Source organism: Mus caroli, chromosome 14, assembly GCF_900094665.2.
Source record: "Mus caroli chromosome 14, CAROLI_EIJ_v1.1, whole genome shotgun sequence".
Classification (NCBI taxonomy): domain Eukaryota; kingdom Metazoa; phylum Chordata; class Mammalia; order Rodentia; family Muridae; genus Mus; species Mus caroli.
The window spans coordinates 11,342,906-11,351,249 of record NC_034583.1 but is presented as its reverse complement, the minus strand read 5'-3'; positions in this window follow the sequence as shown (position 1 = coordinate 11,351,249).

The following is an 8,344-nucleotide window of genomic DNA, read 5'->3' as shown; positions in this document are numbered from 1 at the left end:
CAAGAGTGGTTGTACAAGCTTGCAATCCCACCAGCAATGGAGGAGTGTTCCTCTTTCTCCACATCCTCACCAGCATCTGCTGTCACCTGAATTTTTTATCTTAGCCATTCTGACTGGTGTGAGATGGAATCTCAGGGTTGTTTTTATTAGCATTTCCCTGATGATTAAGAATGTTGAATTTTTTTCAGGTGCTTCTCAGCCCTTCGGTATTCCTCAGTTGAGAATTCTTTGTTTAGCTCTGTGCCTCATTTTTTAATGGGGCTATTTAAAGTTTGAAGCTGATACGGAAGGAAGGCCCATGCAGAGACTGCCCCATCCGGGGATCCATACCATAATCAACCACCAAACACAGGCACTATTTGCTACGCACTCTCCACTCACGAGACAAAGAGTTTCATGGAAACTCACCTCCTGGAACTTTGACGTTCTCATAACCCATATACTAATACCCTATCCCCGAGTTAGTCTGGTGTATGGATCCATGTGTTCTCTTTTAGTATTATCTTATTATAAGTGCCTTTTAAGATTGAATCTGACATAGCTAAGCCTTTGCCAGTGTTCCAATGTCCCAGTAAATAATTGAAGCTGACAAACTTGGAATTCAGTAGGAATTCAGTGAGGAAGTTACCTATTCAGTAACTAATTAGGCATTACAAAGAACCTAGTGGGAATAACTCAGGGCTGGTCTGCAGAGTGTTTACTTGAGGCAGTGGTAGCCAGTCTCAGCCATACACAATGGCCTAGCTAATAGGTGAGTTTATCATGTAAAAATTAGGAAATCCCACTGAGACAGGAATCTTCAGTTCAGCCGTTGCATATTAGAAGCAAGTTGGTGAATTCTTCTGACAAATGGAGATTCTCCATAGATATTTAAAAGTTACACTCATACAAGAATTTATCAGGGCCCAGGAAATAGGGGGGTTGTGGTATTGCATTATTCATGAGAAGGTCTGCTATAGCAGAAACCCCTGGTGCTAGCTTTCACAAGGCTCAAAGGAGTAGCACTAATTGTGACTAGGGTGTGAAATCCTTACCTGTCATTAAGCTGACCCTAGGCAGGACTGTTTTATCTTTACTGTAAGCATTTACCTGGTTCCTGTAAGTCCTTTTGAAGTCATCCCTTTGTTTCGTGTCAGGCAACTTCAATGTACTTTGCCTGCAGTGACTTCCTACCCCCTTTATTTTCTGTATTATATAAGACTGGTGTTCACTTTGTGACAATACATTCAGATTCTACACAATCTCCTGTATGCATCAGTCTGTCATTCGCCAACTCCTTGCCCATCTGTACCCAGAGACCCGTCCTACACAGACAAGGGACACAAGAGGGTCTGCGGCAACTATTGCATATGCCAGCAAGATTTTGCTGAAAGGACCCTGACATAGCTGTCTCCTGTGAGGCTATACCAGTGCCTGCCAGATACAGAAGTGGATGCTCACAGTCATCTATTGGATGGAACATGGGGCCCCCAATGGAGGAGCCAGAGAAAGTACCCAAGGAGCTGAAGGGTACAACCCTATAGGAGGAACAACATTATGAACTAACCAGTACCCCTGAGCTCATGTCTCTAGCTGCATATATAGCAGAAGATGGCCTAATCGGCCATCATTGGAAGGAGAGGCACTTGGTCTTGCAAAGATTATATGCCCCAATACAGGTGAATGCCAGGGCCAGGAAGCAGGAGTGGGTGGGTTGGGGAGCAGGGCGTGGGGAGGGTATAAAGGACTTTCAGGATAGCATTTGAATTGTAAATGAAGAAAATATCTAATAAAAAGTGTTCAAATATAAAAAATAAAAATAAATAATAAATAAAAATGAAATGGGTCAATGGTATTGTTCTTGCCCAGCATGAGTGAAACCCTGGGTTCTCTGGACTGTCACACCAGGTGTAGGACTCTTGTGTGTCCTAGAAGTACCCAGGGAATGGACTGCACCATGCTACAGGGTGAGGAGTTGAAGAAGGATGTGATCTCAGAGTGGACAGTAAACTCCATCCTGTTGTAGGGAGTGCAACCGAAAGGGAAGAGTATGGTTTGGAGATGTGAACCTCTCTCTCTCTCCTCTCTCTCTCTCTCTCTCTCTCTCTCTCTCTCTCTCTCTCTCTCTGCTAGTGCTGCAGATAGGGAATTTAAATTACAGGTAGACACAGATCTAAGAGCTGCAAAAAAACAGAACCACCAGATGCTGCCAGGGATTCCTGACATCTGTCTCCTCCGATCACTAAATTAAACCCTATAAATTGGGGAGCGATACTGCCTCCCACTTATTGCCTGTGGCTTAGCTGAGGTGATGCAACTAAGAGTGACCTCCTGAAGACGAAACCCCTCTCGAGCTTTACATGCTCCTCTCCCATCTTCACATCCTTCACTACAAGGAGGCTGAGCCTGGTGACCAAGTCTTCAAACCACACACACTCTACAGCCTTAGTTCTGGACACATTTTAATGAATAAGATGACAAGGAGCCCTGGACAGTGCATTCTTATGTGGGGAAAATGGCAGGGGCTTTCCAGGGGATACTAACATTCCTTTAAAAAATAATATTTTACTTATTTATTGTGGGAAGTGGGCAATACATGTGTGCCACAACACTTCTGTGAGGGTCAGAGGACTACTTTTGTCTTAGTTAGGGTTTTATTGCTATACAGTTACCATGACCAAGGCAACTCTTATAAAGAAACATTTAATTAGAGCTGGCTTACAGGTTCAGAGATTCAGTCCATTATCACCATGACAGGAAGCATGTCAGTGTCCAAGCAGGCATGGTGCAGGGGGAGCTGAGAATTTTATATCTTCATCTGAAGGCTGCTAGGAGAAGACTGACTCCCAAATGGTTAGGAAGCGGGTCTCTCTCATTGCTCACCCCCACAGTGACACAATTTCTCCAACAAGGCCACACCTCCTAAAAGTGCTACTTCCTGGTCCAAGGATATTCAAACCACTACAACTTTCAATATAGAATTTTCTCCCTCCCAATGAGAGTCCCAGGACCCAACTTAGGTTATTAGACCTAGTGGCAGGCACCCACCCATTTCACCAGCTTATTCTAGCATTTTTTTTAATTTGTACACTAAAAGAAAAGAAAAGAAATCAAACCAGCCTGGCCTTTCTGTTGAAAGGAAACAATCTTTCAGGACCTCTAATTTAAAAGCCAGGGCTTCTAAACATCTGAAAAGATTGCACGTCTTTGGATAACAGAAATGGGACATAGTTTGGGAATTTTTCTTCTTTGTTAGCTTGTTTTCACTCTGTGATTAATGAATAAAAGGGCCATATACTGATATAGAATTCTGCATTTATATTGTTATTACTGCATTTCTGTCTCTACCATCGTTAGCTACCCCTCTTGGTGACCCGTCCAGCAGGTCCAGTTATTTGAGGGTCTCCAGGGGACCTTCTCCTAAGAACTAAATGGGGGGAGGGAGAGATGAGAACCAAATGCAAAAACTACACGGAAGCAGTCTGAGTAGCATCAAGGTCTCTCTGTATTCAGCAAGGCTCAAGGCTTAAATGCACAAGCAAAAAAGGGAAGTATTTCTCAGCAGGAGGAATGGGGCAGTGGAAATGCACAAGCAAAGGAGGAAGTACTTCTCAGCAGGAGGGATGGGGCAGCGGAAATGCACAAGCAAAAGAGGAAGTACTTCTCAGCAGGAGAGATGGGGAAGGGAAAATTTTCTTTTGGCAACTACACGGGGAAGCAGGAACTTGGTGGTATCAGGGTACATCTTGTGGTCAGGACATCTGGCGCTGACTTAGGGCTGGAACATTCTGTGGTTGTTTTTGGAACGGTGCATTGGTGGCCCGCTTTTGACCCCCTTTTCTTCTCGGGTGGAGAGGCCCAATTCGGAGATCAAGACAATAGAGTTGTCTTAATAGCTCCCAACATCTTGGCCATACACCTTCTTAATATTTCCTCAATAAATATTCAACTCAAGAGGTGTGTGTGTGTGTGTGTGTGTGTGTGTGTGTGTGTGTGCATGCACACACATGCTCCCTCTTTCCTTCCTCTAATCCTCTGAGCTGTACATTACTCATGCCCACTCCTTATAGACAAACTGGCCTGTTTGAATAGCTGCTAAGGGGATGAATCTTAAAGGGGGATGTGAGAGGCTAAAGCTCACATGCCAACCTTGCACAACGACACTGCCCAGCACATATGTATTTGATGTGCACAATTATGAATTTACTAATTGCTTAATTAGGAGCCAAAACCAGTGAGCCATATGCATGCTGGTCCTGATGTCGCATAGATCTCAGGTAACAGAATGGAGTAAAGCTGGGGGAAATTGGAGAAATCCTTCCAGCCTGGTATCTGGGGAAGGCAACACAGACTGCCTGCAGGCTGGGATGTCCTTTGCAGCCAGTATGGTCAGCTCTGAGGCTCCCTTCTCTGGGTGGTGAGGCTTGTCATTGCTGTATGGTTTTGTTGTTTTTGTTTTTTTTCTTTCCAGTCTTTGTAGCAAGATTTCCCATTGTTTTAGAGGTGTATTCAGTGGGAAAATAATGTTTATTCACTCCATGGCCAATTTGGACTGAACACATTTCTGTTCCTAAAATAAAGCATTGATACATTCATGAGTCAGAACTGCAGGCGCATTCCTTTGAATGTTCTGAACTGGGTAAAATTAAAATATCACTTTCCTTTTTCTTTCCTGTGGATTCACTTGAGTTACCCTCATTAGTTGGAAATGGTGCTTTGGGGAGAAATGCCAGGCTTTGGAATAAAGGCCCTGCCAGCCTACCCTGGAGAGGTTCAAGTGCCCACAGAATGGAAGCCAGCAGGGTTCCAGTACATTCTTTCCTCCAACCCCCATTGTCTTTCCCCTCCTCCTCTTCTTCCTCTTCCTTCTCCTCTTTTTCTCCTCTCCCTCCTCCTCCTCCTTGATCTCCCATTCTCCACCAGCTCCCTCTTCCCCACCACAGCATTGCCAAAACCACAAAAAATATCTACATTATAATGTTACTTTTTGACGTGTCAAACTAGAACCCCTGAAAGTTAAGTAATTCACATGAGATTTTGTTCAGGTAAAGTCAGAAATCTTAAAACAATGTTTTGGTCAAGAGTGGGCCTTGTGTTGAGTGAGTATGATGGACCTGAACCATCCCTGTGGCATTCCTACTTCCCATGGTCTGTGATCATACATAGGACACAAATGCCATCGGGCTGACACTGCCTGCCTCAGTTGTAGAACATTATGCTCAAGTATGCAGTCTGTGGATGTGCAGTCTGTGGGAATGGTGTCCTGTGGATTTGAGAAAAAGAGTGGCGGCACTATGAAGCAGCCAGGAGACTTCGGTGAACTAAGGGGAAAGAGGTGGTAGGCTCTCACAGAACTTCACATTGCTCACACAGAGCTTCAGAGCATCAGCTCACCCCTACATCCAGCTCCCTTTGCACCAAGAACTGTTTCCACTGCCAGTTTATAAATATGAAAACAAATCTAAGAACAATTGATTAGTAGGTAAAGGTGCTACAGTTAGGAGTTGTGCAACCGAGATCCAGTCTCCCAGTCCTACAAACAGGTTCAGGGTATGTTTAATGTAATAAGAATCTTGATGTGTTTCATTTTCAAAACTTCAAAAACATAATAAAATGCATCAAATGTAGACATTAAGCTTGGCAACTTCGACAGTTCTGCTCACCTGTGACAACACCCCAAACAAGAAGTGGAACATGTCATTCATCTCAGGAATTCCTTTAATGTGCCTTGTGAGACCCACAAGCATCTCCAGGGATGGTTTACATTTGCCTCCTTGGGTGGGTTTGTTGGTTCACGATTCCATTTGGCTTCCCTCACTCATGTCTTTAGGGATTCATCCCTGTTGTTGCACACATCCCTAATCTGAAGACCTACAAACTTACCAAAAGAAACAGGGAGTTCCTAGAAATCTCTAAAGCATTGCTGCACAGCATTGGCCCCAGAGGCTTTCAGAGAACCAGCCTCCTAGCTGTGGTACCTGAAACAAATGCTTCCATGAGAGAAAAAATGGAATTGACACTGAAAGAAAAGGCAAGAAAAAGAGAAATGTAGGGTAATGACGGCTGAGTTAGCCTTTCAACATTCTGCTCCTGAACCATATTTTAAACAACAGTTTTTCTTTCTTTTTCCAACACAAGAATCCTTTATCCAAACAGCATACCCAATACAGTATAAACAGTGATACTTGGCATCCAGGCAGGTAAAACCACTCATGAGTCTGCAGTTACAGTGCTGTCAAGTCAGTGAAAGGCATATAGACTAGAAATGAGCTCAATTTGCCAGTTCCAAGCCAGGGAAAGGGGCTTCCGACACCTTGTTCTTCCTAGATAGTCTTTATGCACAGACAATCTGGAGCACAGTTGAGCACAAAATCATGAGAGTCCCAAGAGTTCAAACACTGGAGAAGATTTACTGGGCATCTTTGGTAAAGAAGGGGAGGGATGAGATAAAGCAAAGGAGATGGGTACCTTTGGGTACCAAAGAATGCCAATAAGATCTAGTGTAAGAGGTTAATGGAGGAGAGGGGCAGAATGAGAGGCAGAGTAGGGACAAGCAGACAGACAGGGAGACAGAGAGAGGGAACAGGAAGGGAGAGAGAGAGAGGAGAGCATTGCTGGGTGGAAAGGGGGGGCTTTTATGTGCCTCACCTATGGCACCCTGAGGACAGGGCAGTGGAAATTCCTGAGTGCTAACAGGAACTATCCTAATCATATATTAACACATTAGTGAGGAGAGGGTTTCTCCTCAGCCTCCCCAGCAGCAATATGTCCAGGAATGATTGGTGAGTAAGCCAGGACAAGTGCCTTCCACTTCAAACTTTTACATGCCTCCATGTGCAACATGCAGCCATCAGTCTCTGGTCACTCCCATGTCATGTCACTGAGTAGGACTCCAGAGCCATTGAGATCCAAAAGGGATGAACACATCGGGGACTTTGGTGCTGTGAGTTGGAAAGAAGAAACAAAGTAGAAATGGGAGTTATCCTCTCTCCAGAAATGCAGCCCCACCAGCTCTGGTCAGGGAAGAAAGGTGAGGCCAAGGGGAAAGGCAGACCAAAACACTGACTACCCCAAGCCAGCTGAACATCATCTTCACCAAGGACAGCCAGTTGAAATTATTGATCATCCTCTGACTCTATGTGGAAGGGGTCTCCCAGATGGCAAGATTCTGCTATAGTGATGCAGGGGAAATCAGGGTCCTCTTGGGGATTCTTAGTCTCATTACTAAAAGATTTTAGGGGTATTAAAGCTTAAAAGAAGAACTGCAGGCAGATAAGTTGTAAAGCCTCAATGGCTGCCTGGAGAATAAAAAGAAAAAGGCCATAGGAGGTCAGATGCATGGTGAGAAGAAAGGCTGTAGAGAAAATAGGGAAATCTAAAATGTTAGGGGAATATGGTGATTTGAAAGAAAATAGTCCCCATACACACACTGAGAGTGGCACTATTATGGGGTGTGGCCTTATTGGAGGAAATGTGTCAGATTGGCTTTGAGGTTTCAGATGCTCAAGCCAGACCCAGGTATCTCTCTCTTCATACTGCCTGCTTATCCAGACATAGAACTCTCAGCTTCATCTCCTGCACCACGTCTGCCTGGATGCTGCTGTGCTTACCACCATGACTATAATGGACTAAACCTCTGAACTGTAAGCCGGGCCCAATTAAATGTTAAAAGAGTTGCCATCATCATGATGTCTCTTCACAACAATAAAACCCTAAGATGGAGAGGAAGCTTAAAGAGTTCAAAAGAAAGCGTGCTTGGAAAGGAGCTAGGAGGAAACAAAGGAAAGGCTACATTTGTCTGACTATTCAGAAAAGTAGGCTGCCAACAGTAGACCCGGAATGGAACTGTGCCATTATTTGGGAGGAAAGTCATAATCCATAGTACTTTGGAGTATCTCAGAGGAATCAGAGTTGTGAAGACTCTTTAAGAATTTGTAATCGAAATAAACCATTAACCAATACCTCTGTATCTGTTAAGTGTTTCTATTTCTCTGTGTCTTTATAAAATACACCATGTCTGTGTTACCTGTCTTGAAAGCTTCTAAGAGTACAAATAAATCCTGCCTGCCTGACCACTGTAATAGGTGAACTTACATACAGTCAGACTATGGTGCTACTGAAGCTAGTGTAGCTCGTCCTACTGGGTCAGGAATGAAATGTATTTTTTTTCCGTCTACATCCCATGTACATTAACAACATTTAAAGTTGGGATAAGTTTTGGAACTAATGATTTATAGTGCCTTCCAGACAAGTACATTGAAGAGTCATCCAAAAAAGAAAGAAAGAAAGAAAGAAAGAAAGAAAGAAAGAAAGAAAGAAAGAAAGAAAGAAAGAAAGAAAGGAAGGAAGGAAGGAAGGAAGAAAG